At 43.2% G+C, this 8,689-nt stretch overlaps 1 long non-coding RNA gene across 1 annotated transcript; it reads right to left on the reverse strand.

Annotated features, from left to right (window-relative positions):
- Positions 1 to 623: 623 nt before the first annotated feature.
- LOC112140233 lies at positions 624 to 3,412 on the reverse strand. Its single transcript, XR_002918139.2, has 3 exons — positions 3,013 to 3,412; positions 1,916 to 2,012; positions 624 to 1,054 (listed from the first exon to the last, which is right to left on the reverse strand). It is a non-coding gene; the product is annotated as an uncharacterized LOC112140233 (long non-coding RNA).
- Positions 3,413 to 8,689: the final 5,277 nt, after the last annotated feature.

An 8,689-nucleotide genomic window follows, 5' to 3' on the forward strand; every position in this document is an offset into this window, starting at 1 on the left:
TAATAAATTTGAGTAAAGTTAACTTATGTTTTTTCAGTTGTTTTAGCTTATTCCTTTTTAGCAAGGTTTACCTATTTTTTTGTACTTGTTATTTAAAGGTTTGTTGGGTAAAAACCATCCATTTCTTCAGAGTGAAAATGTGTCTGTTACAATACATTTGTCAGTCACACACACAATAGTATCAAAAAATTTTTATTTAACAAATCTGATATCAAGCAATTTCTTTAAACTAACATTCATCAGGCTTTGTTTAAACAATACCCCAAATCCAAACATGTGTCATCATATTGATCGGAAGTCAAAGTGACTTATTAGGTTGTTTAAACTTAAAACGGGATACAAGAATGCAGCATTAATTAGTAGATGTCTCCTCAAGTTATATAAAAAAAATGTAAATACAACATCACAACTCTGTCTGATCAATAATCAGTGCAGAGCTCAGTAAAAAATAAACATTCTCTAAACTATGACGTTCTGCGTGGAGTTTTGACATAAATGAAACATCATACTAAACAAATAAAGAATTTTGCAGTTGTACATACAACACAATATCATAAAACAGTCAACATGGGAACCACAACCCCAAAGTAAATGTTGATATAAACAAAAGAAACTTCCACAACATGAAACAACTTTTGGGTATTGCAGCCTCGAAGGCTTTTTGGTCATTTGTCCAACAGTCTTCAAATCACATCCAACATCTCAGACATATCCAGAAGTTTGGTTTCAGTGTTCCAGAGTTCCTGTGCGAAGTTTTGTTCTTGAACCCATGGACTTTTGGGGAAAGCTTTTCCCTATTCATTTGCATGACCACCTTCTGAATGGATTCATACTGGTATCTCCGTTCTTCTGGGTAAGCCAAGTTCATTGCATAGATTCCTCCAAGCATTGCTGCTCACGCTCTGGCTGGAGATCTCAGGTTTTCCAGTAGAATCACACCTTCAAGAAAACGCCGACATCTGCAGGATCTTCTCTTTCAGCGCCTTCCTTTTTGATGACAAACACCCATGCTGTGCTTCTCCATGTCTCTCTGGATGTCATCACACTGGATGTCCTGAGTAAACAATAAACACAAAAACAATGAAGTCTTCCTCCGATGAAAGTCATGTTTTTTTTTTAGTTTTTTACATCTATGTGCGGCAAATTTTCTTACAAAAGAGAAAAAAACCCAATTAGAAATCATTTTGTTTTTGCATTTCTGAGTATTTCTCTTTTTAAATAGTTTTCAATCTAACTTTGGAAAAATTACTTTGTTTGAATTAATGAGCCAGTACGATATCACAACAACCAAACGAAGAGACCTCCATCTGCCTCTATAGCATGCAGAGACGCACTGCGAGAGAAGAAAAGATTGCATCTTCCAACTTCTCTGCTGTAGAGGGTTGGAATTAAGTGAAAAGCTATACTGTTCAGCGATATTAAAACAAATTCCATTACAGTTTGGTGAAATATGTAAATTTCTATGTGCCCCAAAAATCACTTTCTCCAAGCTCCATAACTTTTTTTGTTGATAAATTTAGATTATTTTCCCCAAAATTGTGGTGTGTCCAATAAGCAAATTTATTATTGGCACAGTTTTGTAGTAGATGGAAACTTATGGAGAGAGAATAGACTTGTCCTGATTTATGCATTCATTACTCTTGATTTGTGCGTAACTCTTGATTTGTGACTCAGACAATAGATTTTTTTTGCATGAGAACAAAAATTATGAAATTCAAAAAATACAAAATATAATTTACACATGCACAACTTAAAATTAAAACAGCTTAAAACTAACTACCCACACAAATCTCTAAAAATTATGTGAAAAATGACTTGTTACCCACAAAGATAAACATGAAATATGGCGTTTTAATAAAAATAAATGTTAAGATGGCATTAAAATAAACAACATGAAGATCTTGTATAGGATTACCTTGTACTCATGAATTAGACACCCATCATCTTCCCCCAGGTAGCAACAAAATGCTGTGAGAACCGCTTCCCTTTTTGTGATGAACATTAGTTGTTGTCTGTGAAAAAAATGAGAAAAAGAAAAAAAAAATTAGAGATGCACAGTGGTCAGCACTCTTGCCTCACAGCAAGAAGGTCCCTGGTTCAAGTCCTGGGAGACCTGAAACAGAAAAACCAATTGGGGACCTTTCTGTGTGGAGTTTGCATGCTCTCCCCGTGCATGCGTTCTCTCCGGGGAGTCCGGGTTCCTCCCATTATCCAAAAACATGCTTCATAGGTTAATTGGTGACTCTAAATCAGGGGTCACCAACCAGGTAACCAGGTGACCACATTTTCATCTAAATTTGTGATATTGTGCCACAAGAAGAGATCAAAACACAATAAAGTGGCTTTTTAAAGTTCTCATTATAACACACCTCAAACCTTTGCTTTTATGGCAAATTCAGAATAACTTATAGCGAAAATCAGAAAACATAAGATGCAAACATTTGTTAGCCAAGTAGCAAATGGTCTTTAAAATGTTACTCTTAAAATTGCAGATACAGTTACATGTATTAATTTTGGCACCACTTCCATGCTTTTGTCTTTTATCATCTTCAGGCCCTGCCTCCACAGAGGATGTCTGTTACCTGTCCCACTCACCAAAAACACTTCTGATCATGCTTTGTAGAACATTCATAGAAGAACTTTGGAATATTGCTCAAAATAAATAGGTTATTTGTTTTCTTCAGAACAAAACACTGTAACGCGACAGCGTACTTTATGATGCAAATGAGAAGTGTCGCTCGTGCCTTATACCAGGAGCGCGCATCCTCTTCCATTGAATAATAAACACCTGCACCTTTCGGCCGCTTCTCCGTGGGGAGAAGTGAGGGAACACCGACACGCGCTCCCTCACTTCGTGTCCGCGAAGTTCCGGGTTTTTTTGATGGGTGCGGCGGTTTTCTGATAGGTTGGAAAACTGACACTCTCTGGCAACACTGTTCAGCGCTTGAATATACACAACAGCAGCGCTTTATAACTAAAACAGTCATGCTACAACAAAGAGTCATTACTTACATTTAAATGTAAACGTCTGCACTTCAGAGCGCAGCCACGTGAAGAAAAGAGCTCCTCAGCGCGACCCCGTTTAGCCTCGAGACGGTGGACTTTGGACTCCTCCTGAAATGTAAAAAATAATAATCCCGGTTGTACTTAAACTGTCACTTAACATTGAGGGGTAGGGAGAAGGGAATAATTCAGACCGGGCCTAAGCCTCCCCATCTCCCCGCTTTTCCTCTCAGAGTCCCACAACCTGTTCACGTCCTCCGCGGTCGCTGCTTCGTCAACCCCACCCCCATACCTGCGCGCGCACTCTGTCAGCATTTCCTCCACATAAAGCATAATATTGTCACTAAATAGCAAGTCGACATTATATTAGGGGCACACTAGCGAAAATGTAATCAACTTTAAGACAATTCCATTTTACTCTGGAAAACCAGTGGTAGAAAAAAATGGCGGTGCTACAAAATTACTTTGACTAGTAAACTAGCGGCAGGGGGTGCAAGATTGCGGCCAGGGTGACCGCGCAAATTGACGGTAGAACCGCCATCTAGTCTCTTATTCAAGCTGGGGATCACACTGATACAGTATAGTTGTGTTAGATCTTAGAACACCTGCCATTACATTATAGGCGACCTCTAAGCTGCTTTACCAAGTCTCCAAAACAAGCTAGCTATCGCACAAGCACCACACAAAATTATACTGGCTAAATCAAAACTTCAAGGTATTTTTCTGACTAGTAACTTCGTGGCCTAAAACACATTTACATAAAACTAAAATCTCAAAAAGTTTGAAAAATGTACTTACCAAAGCCAGACATAACTCCACCTGGTCTCTGTTCTGTGTACAATGCATTGGACAAACAGACTTGTATTCCAAAATGGCGGCTGCATTGTGTGCACATGCGCAGATCAGTCAATGTCATTACAGGTTGGATGAACATAATTTTTTTTTATTTCTTTTTACCAATTTAATAATGTTTTTTTAAAAAGTAAACAATATGAGTTTGAATTACTTAAATTATTTTTGGCAGAATGGAAAAATGATATAAAATAATTAAATTAAACTCTAAAAATATATGAAGTTTTTACTAAAGGCCAGAATCATTTTTTTCAGTGTAGACTCCAGCGGGAGAGACAGTTGCCAGCATATCTTCAAAATTTCGAAGTTGGTTATTTACCCAGGAGAGCTGAAGAACCTGGAGCAACAGCTTCCACTCATGGAGTCACTGACCTAGAGCAGCTCTCACTGCCACCACATGGGGAAACAAGGTCAAGTAAATCCTCTGTGTCTTCCCGTCGCAGCAAACCAAACTCTCAGAACAGCGCTGTCATAACGACTCCGAGATCCAGTAGAGGAAGTCTCTCTGAACTACAGACAGCCATGTTGAAGGAGCAGGTAAAGCGCATGGAGCTAGCAGAGGTGCAGAGGCAGATTGAAGAACAGGTGCTCGTGGATGAACAGTGTAATCTTCTTGATAAAGCAGCAAGAGATGCTCTCAATGAGAAAGAGGAGCTTCTCAGAGTACAAGAACAGCAAAGACGTATGCTGGAGGAGAAAGCAGAGTTGGCCTACAAGAGCAAAGAAGCTATAACCAGGAACCAAATTCTGCAACGGAAGTTAAAGGAAAAGGAGATGGAACTGGCTCAAGCTGCTCTTATCACATCATTCCTGAAAGAAGAAGGAAGTAAAAACCTGCCTTCTTCCAGAGCTCTCAGTGAATGTGAGTAGAACCCAAGGTCCTCAACTAAAGAGCTGTGTCCACCAATCCAACCACATGCACATGAGCTGTTCCACTCTACTTCAGCTACCTATGCTTCACCACCGGTTTCTGGTTCAGCCATTCATCCATCTGCCTCCACTACTCACCCATCTGTAAAAGTACAGCCTGCTTCACAGGTGAGAGCACCTGCTACTCTGGTGGGGCTCACACAACCCCAGCCTTCTTACCTCACCATGGCTTCTCCTCTTAACCCACCTTCAAGTGGGTTAAGACCAACTGTGGATGCTTTCATTACAAATGTTCTGCCCTCATCCACTAGCCTGTATATGGATCCATTCCATTATCAACCTACCAGCTACAGTCAACCCCTGGACAATCATGTGTCTACACACGCACCACCTCCACAGCCAGTGATGAAGGCTGCCAGTACACAGCCTTACCCCTCCCCCGCGAGGCCTCCTTTGCCACATATGGCAACAGAACCGCACCCATTTTACAAGGCTGCTCCAAGCACAGACCTCTTAGAGCTCCTAGTTGCCACAAGCTACGGCCTTCCTAAACCTGCTCTACCTCACTTCACCTCAGGGAAGGAATCAGATTTTGCCTTGCTCAAGATGGCTTTGGATAATCTGCTCAACACGCATACCCACCTCACAGAACAGTTCAAATATCAAGTTCTCCTTGACCACCTGAAGCTGCCAAGTGCCTACAAGCTAGCTCAAGCCTACATGCACGACCCAAGACCATATACTTCAGCCTTACAGGCCCTTCAAGATAAATATGGACAACCACGTCAGCTGGTGCAGAGCGAGCTGGGTGCCATCCTAAACTCACCTCCTGTAAGGGCTGGAGACCCTGAGGCATTTGACGACTTTGCTCTGTCAATCCAGAGTTTAGTGGGCATGCTTCGATCCCTTGAAGGTGAGAATGGCTACGAGCTGCGATGTGGCTCTCATGTCGACAGACTTCTGAGCAAACTGCCTACTAACTATTGAGATGGGTTTGTGGAGTACAGCTTAAACCAAAGCATTTTGAGGACAGGCTCTGATCAGACCTACACACTCCCTGACTTCTCTGCTTGGCTTCAGCTAAAATCCCAAGCGAAGCGGATATCATCCAGAGCAGCTCTAATGTCCCAAGACCAACCTAAACCCATGAAGAGCCAAAGAAAACCACAGGGTCACACATCGAATGTATTTTATAACACAGAGAAATATGCTAAGACTACTCCAGAGCCTGAGCGCAGCACAAAGTTTCCGAAGGCTAAAGCTAATCTGAAGCCATACTGCCCATACTGCAATACCCGGGAACATTACCTCAGCCTGTGCCCCAAATTCAAAGTCAAGCAGAAATCTCCATGTGGATTAAAGGCCGAGGCTGTTGGAGGTGTGGTAGGAACCACACACCAGAGACATGTACTCTTAAGAAGCCCTGCCAAGTGTGCAAGCAACAACACCTTACTGTGCTCCACGAAGCTTGTCACCAAGACTCAAAGAAAGTGCTAATGGTTTCTGCTACTCCCAGTAACGTCTATGTTGATCGCCCAAATCGACCACAGAAGGTGATGCTAAAACTAGTGAAGGTACACCTGCACAATGCTGAGAAATCAATAGACGGATTTGCTATTCTCGACGATGGATCTGAGAGGACTCTCATCCTTCCTTCAGCAGTCCAACAGCTCCATTTAACTAAAGAGCCAGAAACATTGCCTCTGCGTACTGTACGCCATGAAGTGATTCATCTTCAAGGAGCTGCCGTCTCATTTGACATCTCACCGGCTCAAGCCCCTGAACAAAGATACAGCATTCATCATGCCTTCACTGCAGACGAACTGAGCCTGTCTGAGCATAGCTATCCCATCAAGTCCCTTGTAAAAAGATACACCCATCTACAAGGTCTTCCTCTCCCGATGGTCGACAAAGTTCAACCATTTATGCTCATCGGCTCAGACTTCCCACATCTGCTTCTTCCAAACCAACCGGTCCGAGCCGGCCCTCCAGGGAGCCCCCTAACTGTGTGTACTGCTCTTGGATGGGCACTGCAAGGTCCAGCCAACCTGAATCCTTCCGGTGAGCAAACATTTCACCATGTCTCCCAACTCTGAACTTCAGCGACATGTTGTACGTCTGTGGGAAGTTGACATAAACCCCTATATCAACACAAAAAGTGCCACACGCTCCAAAGAGGACCAGCAGGCACTGGATCTGTTAAAGCAGCGCACCGTCAAAGTAGCTGTGGATGGAGTAACAAGGTACTACGCCACTCCACTCCTCCGACGCAAGGGGAGCCCCACACTGTGGGCCCCAAAGCATTCACTTCTTCCACAACTAAGAAGCACAGAGCACCGCTTAGCTAAAGACACTGCTGTTGCTCAGACCAACTGTAAAGAAATACAGAAACTGGAACAGTTGGGATACGCTAAGCCTCTGTCTTCTGAAGAAGTGGACAGTTTTATGGAATCCTGGTACCTGCCTCACCATATTGTTCACCATAATGGTAAAGCTCGGATCGTTTACAACTGTTCCTATCAGCACCATGGACAGAGCCTCAACAGCCAACTCCTGCCTGGTTCAACACTGGGTCCTACTCTCCTCGGTGTACTTCTTCGGTTCCGAGAACATAGTGTGGCAATAAGTGGTGACATCAAAGCGATGTTTCATCAAGTTCGCTTGCTACCAGAGGACAAGCCCCTTCTCAAATTTCTCTGGAGAGGTCTGAAGAGAGAAGAAGAACCACAAGTGTATGAGTGGCAGGTCTTGCCATTTGGAATAACATGCAGCCCTTGTTGTGCCACATACGCCCTTCAGAAGCATGTGATGGACAACAACAAAGATCATGAAGATATTCAAAACCTTGTGGAAACTACCTTCTATGTCGACAACTGTTTAATCAGTGTCACAAGTGCTGATGAAGCTAAGGACATAATCAACCGGATGCGCAAGTTGCTCTCAGCTGGAGGATTTGACATAAGGCAGTGGGCTAGCAACAATCCAGCCGTCGTTGAACATCTCCCAGAGGAAGCAAAAGCAGCAAGTACTGAACTGTGGCTTTCAAAGGATCGTCAAGATCCGGAAGAACCAGCCTTAGGCCTCCGCTGGAATTGTCTAACTGATTGCCTTGGATATCGTCACAGACCAGTCACATATTCACAACCAACTCTAAGGAACGTTTACAAGGTGATGGCAACCCAGTGCGACCCCATTGGATACCTCATTCCATTCACTACCAGAGCCAAGATCCTCATTCAGAATCTGTGGAGAGTGGGAGTTGGCTGGGATGAACCAATTCGACCAGAAACTTTGCTGAATGTCTGGATGCAGTGGGAAAGCGAACTAATCCATCTTCCTCAGGTTGAAATTCCCAGATGCTACATTCCCTCAGAAGCTGATTCCAAGGAAGTCAGAAGAGCAGCTCACATTTTCTGTGATGCTTCTGAAAGGGCCTATGGAGCAGTGGCATACATCCGCACTGAAGGAAACCAAGGTGATGTCTATGTTGCCTTTGTCATGGCTCGATCACGAGTGAGCCCACGCAAACAGCTGTCCATGCCACGTCTTGAACTGTGTGCAGCTTTAGCTGGAGCTCAACTGGCTAAAGTTGTGATGACTGAACTGTCATTATCCCCCCAGCAAATCACTTTGTGGAGCGATTCAATGACAGTCTTGACTTGGCTCAAATCTGAATCCTGCCGTTACAAAGTCTTTGTGGGAACACGAATTGCTGAGATTCAAGAACTCACTGAAGGCTCAACTTGGAGATACGTCTGCACTAAAGACAACCCAGTGGACGACCTTACTCGTGGTAAAACGTTACTCGAGTTAAGCCAGCCACATAGGTGGAGCCAAGGTCCATCTCTTCTTTATCAACATCCAGATTCCTGGCCTGTGCTGCAAGGCAAGGCAAGGCAAGGCAAGTTTATTTGTATAGCACATTTCATGTACAGAGACAATTCAAAGTGCTTTACATAAAACA

Source organism: Oryzias melastigma, linkage group LG2, assembly GCF_002922805.2.
Source record: "Oryzias melastigma strain HK-1 linkage group LG2, ASM292280v2, whole genome shotgun sequence".
Taxonomy (NCBI): domain Eukaryota; kingdom Metazoa; phylum Chordata; class Actinopteri; order Beloniformes; family Adrianichthyidae; genus Oryzias; species Oryzias melastigma.